Source organism: Telopea speciosissima, chromosome 8, assembly GCF_018873765.1.
Source record: "Telopea speciosissima isolate NSW1024214 ecotype Mountain lineage chromosome 8, Tspe_v1, whole genome shotgun sequence".
Classification (NCBI taxonomy): Eukaryota; Viridiplantae; Streptophyta; class Magnoliopsida; order Proteales; family Proteaceae; genus Telopea; species Telopea speciosissima.
In genome coordinates, this window is record NC_057923.1 from 28,161,698 (window position 1) to 28,172,370 (window position 10,673).

Here is a 10,673-nt window from a genome sequence, read left to right on the forward strand (position 1 = left end):
TTTTTATGTTATCCGTACACTGACGGGATAACCAATTTAAAGAGCAGAATCCCTCTAAATTTGGATGGGTAATCGAAGGATCTATCCCACTGAAATGACTTTACTCACTCACACACTCATGGTAGAGAGAGGGAGGAAAAGGGGGAAAAAGGAGCAGAAAAGGGATAGAAATCGCCTGTGGAGGGTCCCCTAGCCCGAAAAACCTTCAAAAATAAGGGAGGGGGACCCTCAGCCCTGGCCAGATAAGTCCTCCACGGCGCCGTGGAGATGTCCAAGTGCCGTGGGGGACTTTTTCGCGGTGCCGTGTGTGATGTCAGCAGGCTGATGTCACACCCCTTCATGGTACCGTAGAAATCAAGTACACGTCCCTACGGTGCTGTGGGAAGGAGCCCAAGGCACCGTGGGAGCGTAGTACCACTTTTTCAATCCTTTTGGGCCTTAAATGTGATCCTTGGGCCTATGGGCTTGGTCTATTCTGTAGAGTGCAAGCATATGAAGGTCTTTAAAGCTTTGAAGTCAACCTTGGAATAGGCTTGATGAGGACAAGAAGACTTCAATGAATGAGAGCTTGAATTAACTTTTCACCTTTCACAAAAGTGCTAATTTGGACTATAATGGATGAGTGAAAAGGTCTGACATGTTCTCTATTTATAGGCTCATTAATGGCCTTTAGAACATGTGCAAAATGTACTATAATGGATCTATTTTTCACCAATTCGGTCGACCTGAAGATTGATCCGGTCGATCGGATCATAGCCGTTGGAGAACTAGCTATTAAAAAACTAGCCATTTGAAGGCTACAGGGGCATCCGGTTGATGTCTGGTTGACAGGATCATCGTCCCACTTGATCCGATCAACCGGATCATCAATGGGAACATACCCATGAGCTCATTGTGGGATTTGGTCGATGTATACCCTGAGATCCAGTCGATCGGATGCTCAGACCGGATCCCAGTCGAGGCATGATTTAGACAGTATGCCTGAGGGGATTGGTCCGGGGCTTTTTTCAACTGACTCCAATATGTTTAAGGGTCAAGGAGAGTTCAAGTTTAACCTCCTAAGGTCTCTAAATGATGCATATGCTTTATCATTTATTAAATACAAGTGCAATTATAAGTATGCAGTGAGTGTATCTAAGTATGTGCACACGAGCATCTTGATCTTGATTAAAGTCTTGATCTCTATCTTCGAGTGATGTTCTTCAATCTTCAAAAGATCTTCCAAGATCTTCTTTTCTTGAAAAGCTTAGCATGCCTTTAATATCTTGATCTCCATGGCTTTGTCTTGAACATCTCGACTTCATACTATATGTCTTATACTCTTTTGACTTTATTAGCCCTGTTGATATATAGACATATACAGGACCATGTCTACATGTTTGTTATCATCAAAACATTTATAGAGGTGGGGTTAGAATTCCCCAACAGCGGCTATTGCTCCTCTAGCACCCCCCGCTGCTATCAGGAGGGGACCTTGGCTCGTCCGGGTGTCTCACGGCAGGGGGCTGAGGATCCTATCCCAGAGGGCAATGAACTACCACGCCAGGAGGGGTCTCATCTAGGATTTTTGGGGGATCCACCGCGGTACGTAATGGTGGAACAGTTCGATGCAATGTATACCCGTTGGGAAGATAAGATGGAGCGGATGATGGAGATGCAGCGCGATCTCTTGCAGGGGATCCCAATACCCCCACCTCCACCACAGGATAGGGAAAGATCTCCTTCCTTGGGGCATAGTGAGAACCACAGCAACGCAATCAACACTCGACAGAGAAACAGGGAAGTACAACGGAATGCCAAGAATCAAGATTCTCAGATGACCAAAGTCGAACAGGCCTTGAACGACAAAGTCTTGGAACTCCAAGACCAGATCCAAGAAGTCATACGGGGGAAGGGCCATGCCCTTAGCCATAACTTTCACTTCACCATGGATCTGGCATTCACGGATGAGGTGTGGTTTGAACCTCTCCCAAAGGGGTTCAAGATGCCAACCATAGAACAATACGCAGGCACCATGGATCTGGAGCACCACTTGGAGACCTTCAAGTCCCTACTATTCTTTCATGGTGCCTCAGACACTATCATGTGAAGAGCTTTCCCTTCCACTCTAAAAGGAGCGGCACGACAGTGGTTCTCACGACTTCCCCCATGCTCCCTTTCCAATTTTACCGACCTGGGGCGGGCCTTCTTGGCCCACTTCATGAGCAGCAGAGTTCACAAAAAGACAGTCGCCAACCTTCTAGCTATAAAGCAGCACCCCGACGAATCCATCAGGGGCTTTCTTACAAGATTCAATAAAGAGGCCTTAGAGGTACGAAACTTGGACCAGGTGGTAAAATTCCAAGCATTGCATAGCGGCATCCGAGATGTCGAGTTGAACAAGTCCTTGATCATGGATGAACTAGGAGATTTGTGTGAGCTATTCTCATGTTGTGAGAAGTATATCAATTTGGCCGAAGTTCTTGTGGCCGAAAAGGAAGACAAACCCGAGAAGAAGGCCTAAGAAAAGAAGGACAAACCCACCCAAGAAGCTGATTCAAAGCGCAGCCGAGATGACAAGGATGGTAGGAGAAAGAAGGATGATAGAAAAGCCTGGGTTCCCAAAGCTACTGATCTAGAATCAGAACTAGTCTACACGGCTCTCACTCATAACTGAGCTTATATCCTAAATGAGATAAAGGACCAGGTGACCTTGCGCTGGCCTGCCAAGATGGTGAAACCTACGCATGAGCGCAATAAGAATAAATACTATCGATTTCACCAGACCACGGCCATGACACTGAAGAGTACTGACAGCTGAAGGATGAGATAGAGGCCCTCATTCAAAGGGGACGCCTGGGCCGGTTTGTCAAGAAAGAGGGAGGCGATAGAAGATAAGGTTATCATGCTTGAAAATCCGAGGGTAGACAAAGATCGCCCCTGCCAGGGTCGATAAGGAAGAACAAACTCAAGGTAAGCCCCATGCAGAGAATGCACCCATGAGGGAGATAACCACCATATATAGTGGACCGGGCATGGGAGGAGAAACTTCTAACTCTCGAAAACATCATGCACGAAATGTGCTCCACACCGAGATGTCGAATAAAAGAAGAAGGACAGATCATTGCATAACCTTTTCTGATGAAGATCTGGCTAACATTCAATCCCCTCACGATGATGCACTGGTGATCAAGATGATTATTGCCAACTGCACGGTAGCAAGAATCCTTGTGGACAACAGGAGTTCAGCTGATATCCTGTACTATGATGCATTCAAGAAAATGCTCTGAAGAGAGTTGAATCCCCCCTGTATGGATTCAATGGGGCCCCAGTACAGGTCGAAGGATCGATTGAGCTGCTCGTGACTGTGGGGACGAAGCCCAAGCTTGCTACGATGAAGATGAACTTCTTGGTGGTGAAAGTGAATTCCACACATAATGGAATACTGGGGTAGCCAGGGCTCAATGCGCTACAGGCGGTGGTTTCCACTCCACATCTAATAATGAAATTCCCAACCGACCATGGGATAGGGAAGTCAGGTAACTTCCCGAAGAGGCTATGAAGGATACTTGAGAGCCAAAGGACAGCCTCAAATGCTTTTAATCAATCTAGATGACAACCGAGATGTCACCGAGCAAGAAAGAAGTGAACCCGCGGAGGACCTAGTCCCCATAGAAGTCATTGAAGGAGATGCGAAGTGTACCGTGCAAATAGGCGTAGGGTTGAATGGTGAGAGAAGAACTGCCCTCATAAATTTCTTGAGGGCAAATGTAGATGAATTCGCGTGGTCATCAACTGACATGCCGGGAGTAGACCGCAAGTTGGCCGAGCATAGGCTCAGTGTATATCCTATAGCCAAGCCTATATTCCAGAAGAAGAGAACCTTCGCCCCCGAGCGGCAGGAAAAAATGATCGAGGAGGTGACTAAGCTATTGGAGGCTGGTTTCATTGAGGAGGCCATCTACCCAGAGTGGCTATCTAATGTTGTAATGGTTCCAAAGCCCAATGGCAAGTGGCGAATGTGTATCGATTTTACCAATTTGAATAAACCTTGCCCTAAGGACTATTACTCTTTACCTCGCATTGATTTATTAATAGATGCCATTGTGGGCCATGAGATGTTGAGTTTCATAGACGCCTATTTTGGATATAACCAGATCAGGATGTATGAACCTGATATCTTGAAGACTTCCTTCATCGCGGGGAGAGATACATACTGTTATATCCGCATGCCCTTCGGGTTAAAGAATGTCGGGGCTTCTTACCAACGCTGACTGCGATCATCGAATTAAAAAGATACTTGGCACAACCACCCCTTCTGACTAAATCGAAACCTGGGGACACATTACATCTATACTTGGCCATTTCCACGGTAGCGGTAAGTGTAGTGTTGGTCCAAGGAGATGGACGGGCCCAGAAACCGATCAATTACGTTTGCATGGTGCTTCTAGACGTGGAAACCAGGTATAGCAGTGTGGAGAAATACGCTTATGTGTTAATCACAGTGGCCCAAAAGTTGAGACCATACTTCTAAGCCTACACCATTGAAGTGGTCACGAACCAACCTTTGAAGAAGATATTAGCCAAGCCCGACCATTCGGGAAGGTTAATAGTGTGGTCGGTAGAGTTGGGAGAATTCGATATCCAATATAAGCCCCGAACTGCCATTAAAGCTCAAGCCCTAGCAAATTTCATTGTGGAGTGCACATTACCCGAAGAAGAAATTCCCTCAAGTTAGGAGCCTGGGGAATTGACTGAACGGTGGACGCTGTTCGTGGATGGTTCATCTAGCGCACATGGGTGTGGTGCAGGACTAATATTAATAAGCCCTGGAGGATTCTTAGTGCAGTATGCGCTATGATTTGAATTCCAGATAACCAACAATGGGGCGGAGTATGAGGCCCTGATTGCCGGACTGAAATTGGCACAGAGTCTGATGGTAAGAAATATTGCCGTCCACAGTGATTCACAGCTGATAGTCAATCAGGTCCAGGGGGAGTGTGAGGCAAAGGAACCACGCATGGCACAGTACTTGAGCAAAGTGCATGACCTGATTACCAAGTTCACCCACTTCGAGATACTCCAGGCGCCTCAAGCACAAAATGCTTCTGTAGATGCCCTTTCAAGGCTGGCCACCTCAAATTTTCAAGACTTGGGTAGAACTGTATACATAGATGTGCTCGGTGCTCCAAGCATAGAGCAATCAGAGGAGATACTACCAGTCGAGATGGAGCCCTGTTGGATGGACCCTCTAGTAAACTATCTCCAAGAGGGCATATTGCCTACCGACAGGGAGGAAGCGAAGAAAGTAAGAATCAAGGCAGCACGGTACACGATGATAGTGGGAGTACTCTATAAGAAGGTGTACGCCATGCCTTACTTGAAATGTCTCCGACTGACTGAAGCGAAATATGTCCTGCAAGAGATACACACGGACATTTGTGGACAACACTTGGGGGGCATGGCACTTGCCCACAAAGTCATCAGGCAAGGATATTTCTGGCCCTATCTCCGCAAAGAAGCAATGAGTTTTATCCGTAAATGATTGAAATGTTAAAAGTTTGTGCCCATCGCGCGCCAACCTGCAACAAAACTCACCTCAATTTCAAGTCCGTTGCCCTTTGTGCAATGGGGCATGGATATACTGGGACCTTTTCCCAAGGCATCTGGGGGCAGACAATTTATGGTGGTGGCTGTGGACTATTTCACCAAATGGGTGGAGGCAGAAGCCTTAGTAGTAATCTCTGCGGCAAAGGTGTGGAGATTCTTCCTTCACTTAGTCATTTACAGATATGGAATCCCAAGAACTCTCATCACCGACAATGGAAAATAGTTTGAGCAAAAATTCAAAGAGTTTAACGATCAGTATGAAATTCAACTAAGGAAAACCTCAGTTGCCCACTCCTAATCCAATGGACTAGCAGAGGTAATGAATAAAATTCTATTAGACGGAACCAAGAAGAAGCTGGAAACAGCCAAGGGATTATGGGTGGAGGAATTGCCTAAGATTTTATGGGCATATCGAACAACAACAAGGCTGGCGACTGGTGAAACACCCTTCATGTTGACATATGGAATAGAGGCAGTAATTCCTGTGGAGATAGGAGAAACGTCCATGAGAGTACAATTCTACAATCCTGAAGCTAATGATGAAGAATTAAGGATAAACTTAGATCTACTAGAGGAGTTTAGAGAAACAGCTCTGGTAAGGAATGCGGCTCACCAGCAGCGAACGGCACACCACTATAACTCAAAGCTGAAAGTCAAAAGATTCCACCAAGGAGAATTGGTCTTACGCAAGTTAGAAGCGTCAGATCCGAGGTCCATGGGAAAATTAGCACCCAACTGGGAAGGACCATACAGAATCTCCAAACAAGTGGCACCAGGGGCCTTTCATTTGGAGACCCTGGAGGGGGTACCCATGCCACGGTCCTGGAATGTAGAAAATTTATGAAAATTCTACCAATAAGCAATTAACATAATGGTGAGTTGCACCATAGGGGCGTTTCCCCAATCCAGATGATGGTCATCCAACCATAATGGTGATTTGCACCATAGGGGTGTTTCCCTAATCAAGCTGATGGTCATCCGACCATAATGGTGATTTGCACCATAGGGGCGTTTCCCCAATCAAGATGATGGTCATCCGACCATAATGGAAAGTTGCACCATAGGGGCTTTTCCCCAATCAAGGTGATGGTCATCCGACCATAATGGTGATTTGCACCATAGGGGTGTTTCCTCAATCAAGATGATGGTCATCCGACCATAATGGTGATTTGCACCATAGGGGCGTTTCCATAATCAAGGTGATGGTCATCTGATCATAATGGTGATTTACACCATAGGGGCGTTTCCCCAATCAAGATGATGGTCATCCGACCATAATGGTGATTTGCACCATCGGGGCATTTCCCTAATCAAGGTGATGGTCATCCGACCATAATGGTGAGTTGCACCATAGGGGCATTTTCCCAATCAAGATGATGGTCATCCGACCATAATGGTGAGTTGCACCATAGGGGTGTTTCCCCAATCAACACGATGATCATCTAGGCACAACGGCAAGTAAAAAATGAAGAGTATAAGAAGTAAAAGACCAACAGAAGGAATACAAATGAAAGATGCTTAGATAATGAAGTTTCTTTATTGACATATCGAAATACCAATACAGGTCCAGATGAGATGATTATAGCATTCAAAGTTAATACAGTTACAAGGGTCGATTTATGATCGAATATGCTTAGGTCCAGATTCCCCTTCAGGAAGGAGAAAACGAGGCAAACTACAGATGCACCTAAACCACAAGCCTGATGTGCCTTGCCTTGATCCTCCTGAGCAGGATAATGAGGGGCACAGGAAGCAGGAGCCGAGGGGTATGAAACAGGTGTAGCCATAACAACATCGGATAGATGGAAATCAACCCTGACATTCATGAGGTAGTTCCACTTGTTCTAAAGCGACCCCGAGACATCAAGAGTGGACTGTTTTGCCAAATGGGAATCACCATCAGGGTGTTTGGAAGCTCCTCCAAAGCACCAAAATAGCCCTGTTGCCACTCCCCTACATCTGCAAGAAACGAAGAGCATGAAGAGCACGAGTGTGTCAGCGGTTTAGGTCCTCCAGTGCGCTGCTGGTACCAAATCATCACACCTGGAATCCTTAAGAGGTTAGGGTCGGCAGGAAATAGCCCCTTCAAGACTCTCAATTTCTCTGATGTAACATTCCACTCCAAGCATTGGCGAGGGTACACTACACACAGAGAAGGCCCCAAAGCCAAAAGACCCAAAGGACACTGCGTGTCGATTGAGGATCGAAGCTGTGAGGGCCAATGTCGATTGAAGATTGAATCCGAAAGAAGCATCTTTAAAGGGGTAAGCCTTAAAAAACTTGCAGCCTCTATATCTATAGAGACGTCGACACCCAAAGTGCCAGAGAAGACTTGGAGTTTCCATAGGAAAGCAGAAGGACGACAAGCATAAAGAACCCATGGATCTGGGGGAAACAGAAGTACAAGGAACAAAGCGCATAAGCCCTATTTAAAGAGCCAAGCAATGGTTCAAATTTGAAAAAGAATATCAAGAAACAACCACCCAAATTAAAGGGAATTTACGTCCAAGGCCACGTGCCCAAACCTTGTTGGTCCTGCGCTATTACCAAAAAAGGGAAAGGGTACAATTACGAAGGCAGCGATTCGGCTTCCATACCAGTTCCATTAATGGCGAGTTAAGCTAAACGTCAGTCAAGACGGAAATAATAAATGTTTGCGTGGGAAATCTACAAGAAATCTCTAGGGAAGAGATCCGCGCCATAATGGATATCTACATCATGTAGAAGGACAAACATCACAAATGCAAAGGAAATTGTTGAACTAAATAGCGTAAGGCAAGAAAAACCAAGTGGAATCAATCTTGAAATATTACCAAGGAAAATCATAATTTTATACAAAGAAAGGGGGCAGCAGTTGCCACCCGAGGTTCAGTATGAATATTCACAAGTATTTGAGCTTAGGACGAGGAGGATTAGGGGGCAAAGGCCCAGGAAAATTCCGAGGAGGAGGGAAGAAAGGAATTGAAAGTGAAGATGGATCTAGCATGACCTCCTTTACAGGAACACGAGCGTCAAAACCTAACTCAATTTCCCCCATTTGAAGTAGGGGCAACTTCCTTTATCCTATTGTATAAACGTTGGGCACCCTCTAAGGCCTTATCTTTGCAAAAACGTTTAAAGACCGCCGACTAAACCACATAGTTAATGGTAAGATTAGCTGCGACGTACCATTCAGCCCAAAGATAATCAGCAACGTTGTCAACAATATCTCGGGCAAACTCTAGCCGGGTCAGTAGATCTTCCTCCCAGCACTCGAGAGACTTATAGTGGTCGAGTTCACTCTCTAGATGAGAATAATGTCTCCTCAGCACGGTATTGGCTTTGGCATATGTTGTTATCCGAGATTGTAGTTCCTTCTCTCGTTCCGAAGCGTCAAGTGGCGCAATACCACGCGAGGGAAGATTGTCCTAAGAAAAAGAGAAATGTTATGGTCGGATGCATGTCAAGTCAAAAAGGGCAAGAGAGCACGAAAAATAAGTGAATCATGGTCTCCCTTCATTATAGGTCCCAGTAGCACAAGCTTACAGTTTCACCAAAAAAAAAAAAAAAAAAAAAAGAACGAAACGTCGACATATAACGCATCTGGGACGATTTGGGGGGTGGTCGGATCATCAATTGGGGCTGGCAGGGGATTCTTGTTTCCTTGCTCAGTGCTCTGGTCAGTAGCCTACTCATGGATCATCTCGGTAGGGGCCTCAATCCCCGTCTACCCAGGCACGGCAACGACAGTCTCCCCTGCGCCAATTGAGGAGCTTTACCCATCAACCGCGGTCCCGAACGATGAAGGAATTATAGAAGAAGAAGGAGGACGGGGAATGTCCAAATGACCAACCGAGGACGAAGGTTTGTAGGTTCCAGACTCCAACCGTACAAGCATATTTCGCACCTTGGATATACCCTCGAAGTTAAAGTCTGGTTGCCTCTCTTTTACTTGTTGCCAGATAAAGTAGGCTGTCTTTAACAAGGCCAAAGAAGATGTTGCCATATGACTGATCTTGTAGGCCTCGGAATGGAGATATTCATCGATAGCCTTGGCTCCCGCTTCCTCGACTTGGGCCTTCAAAGTAGCAATCTCGGCCTTCTGATGCTGGATCAGTCGCTCCTTCTCGGCCAGCTTCCCTTTGGCCTTCGAGTAAGAAGTTGAGGAGGACTTAGCCTCCCTCTCCACTTTTGCCCGACTCTCTTTAGGGTCCGCCAACACTTTCTCAGCAGTCTTTTTTCATGCCTTAAGGTTCGTATCTCAGTGTTCAGGAGATAAATCCGTTCATTACTATCCCGGGGGACCTTCTTTAAATTTAGCATTTCCTTCTCCGACTCTGCGTACACCGAGGTAATTTTTCTCTTATGCTCCACTAGTCTAGAGACAAAAGCAAGGGCCTAGAGCAAAAAGAAAACCAGCCGACAGAAAATGAGGGGTAATCAAATCATAAGACAGGAATGGAGTGTCACCTCATAAGTCCGCGTAAGAGTTGACCTCTCCAACGTATCGTCATCCATCTCAGACAGCCAATCCTGGTCGGCTGGAGGAATGCAGTTCAGAGCTAAATTCTCAACAGTAGCGACACTACCGATCACCCTCTGGTCGTTGCTGATCGACCACTTGGGAATGAATAAGTCCATACTTACTTTTTCTTTCCCTTTGTTCTTCCTTGTCTTATCTAACGATGGTGGATCCTTGAGAACTGAAGAGGATTCATCCTCCTGCTGCGTGATCAAACCTGAGGAGGAAGTCTTCCCCTTATCTGAAGAATCTATAATTTTGACACCCCAGGAACGTGGGGGAGGAAGCTTGGAGGACCCCTTCTTCGAATGACCCTTATCTAGCTCGGTTGGGAGTGTTTTGCTCTTCCTACTCTTGTCCAGAGGAGGGAGAACCTCATTCCCAGCCACTTGAAGATTTTCGCTCTCCATAAATGCAACAGAGGAAATTCCATTACAAAAAAATAAATAAAAAAATAGGGTGAGAAAAAGTTAGACTTGCACGGAACGTCATGGGGATGACGAAATGAGGAAGTCTCAAGATGCTCACCCCTGTCCAATTCATTCATATCTAGAGCATCAATGGCCTTAGCTTTGGCATGAGT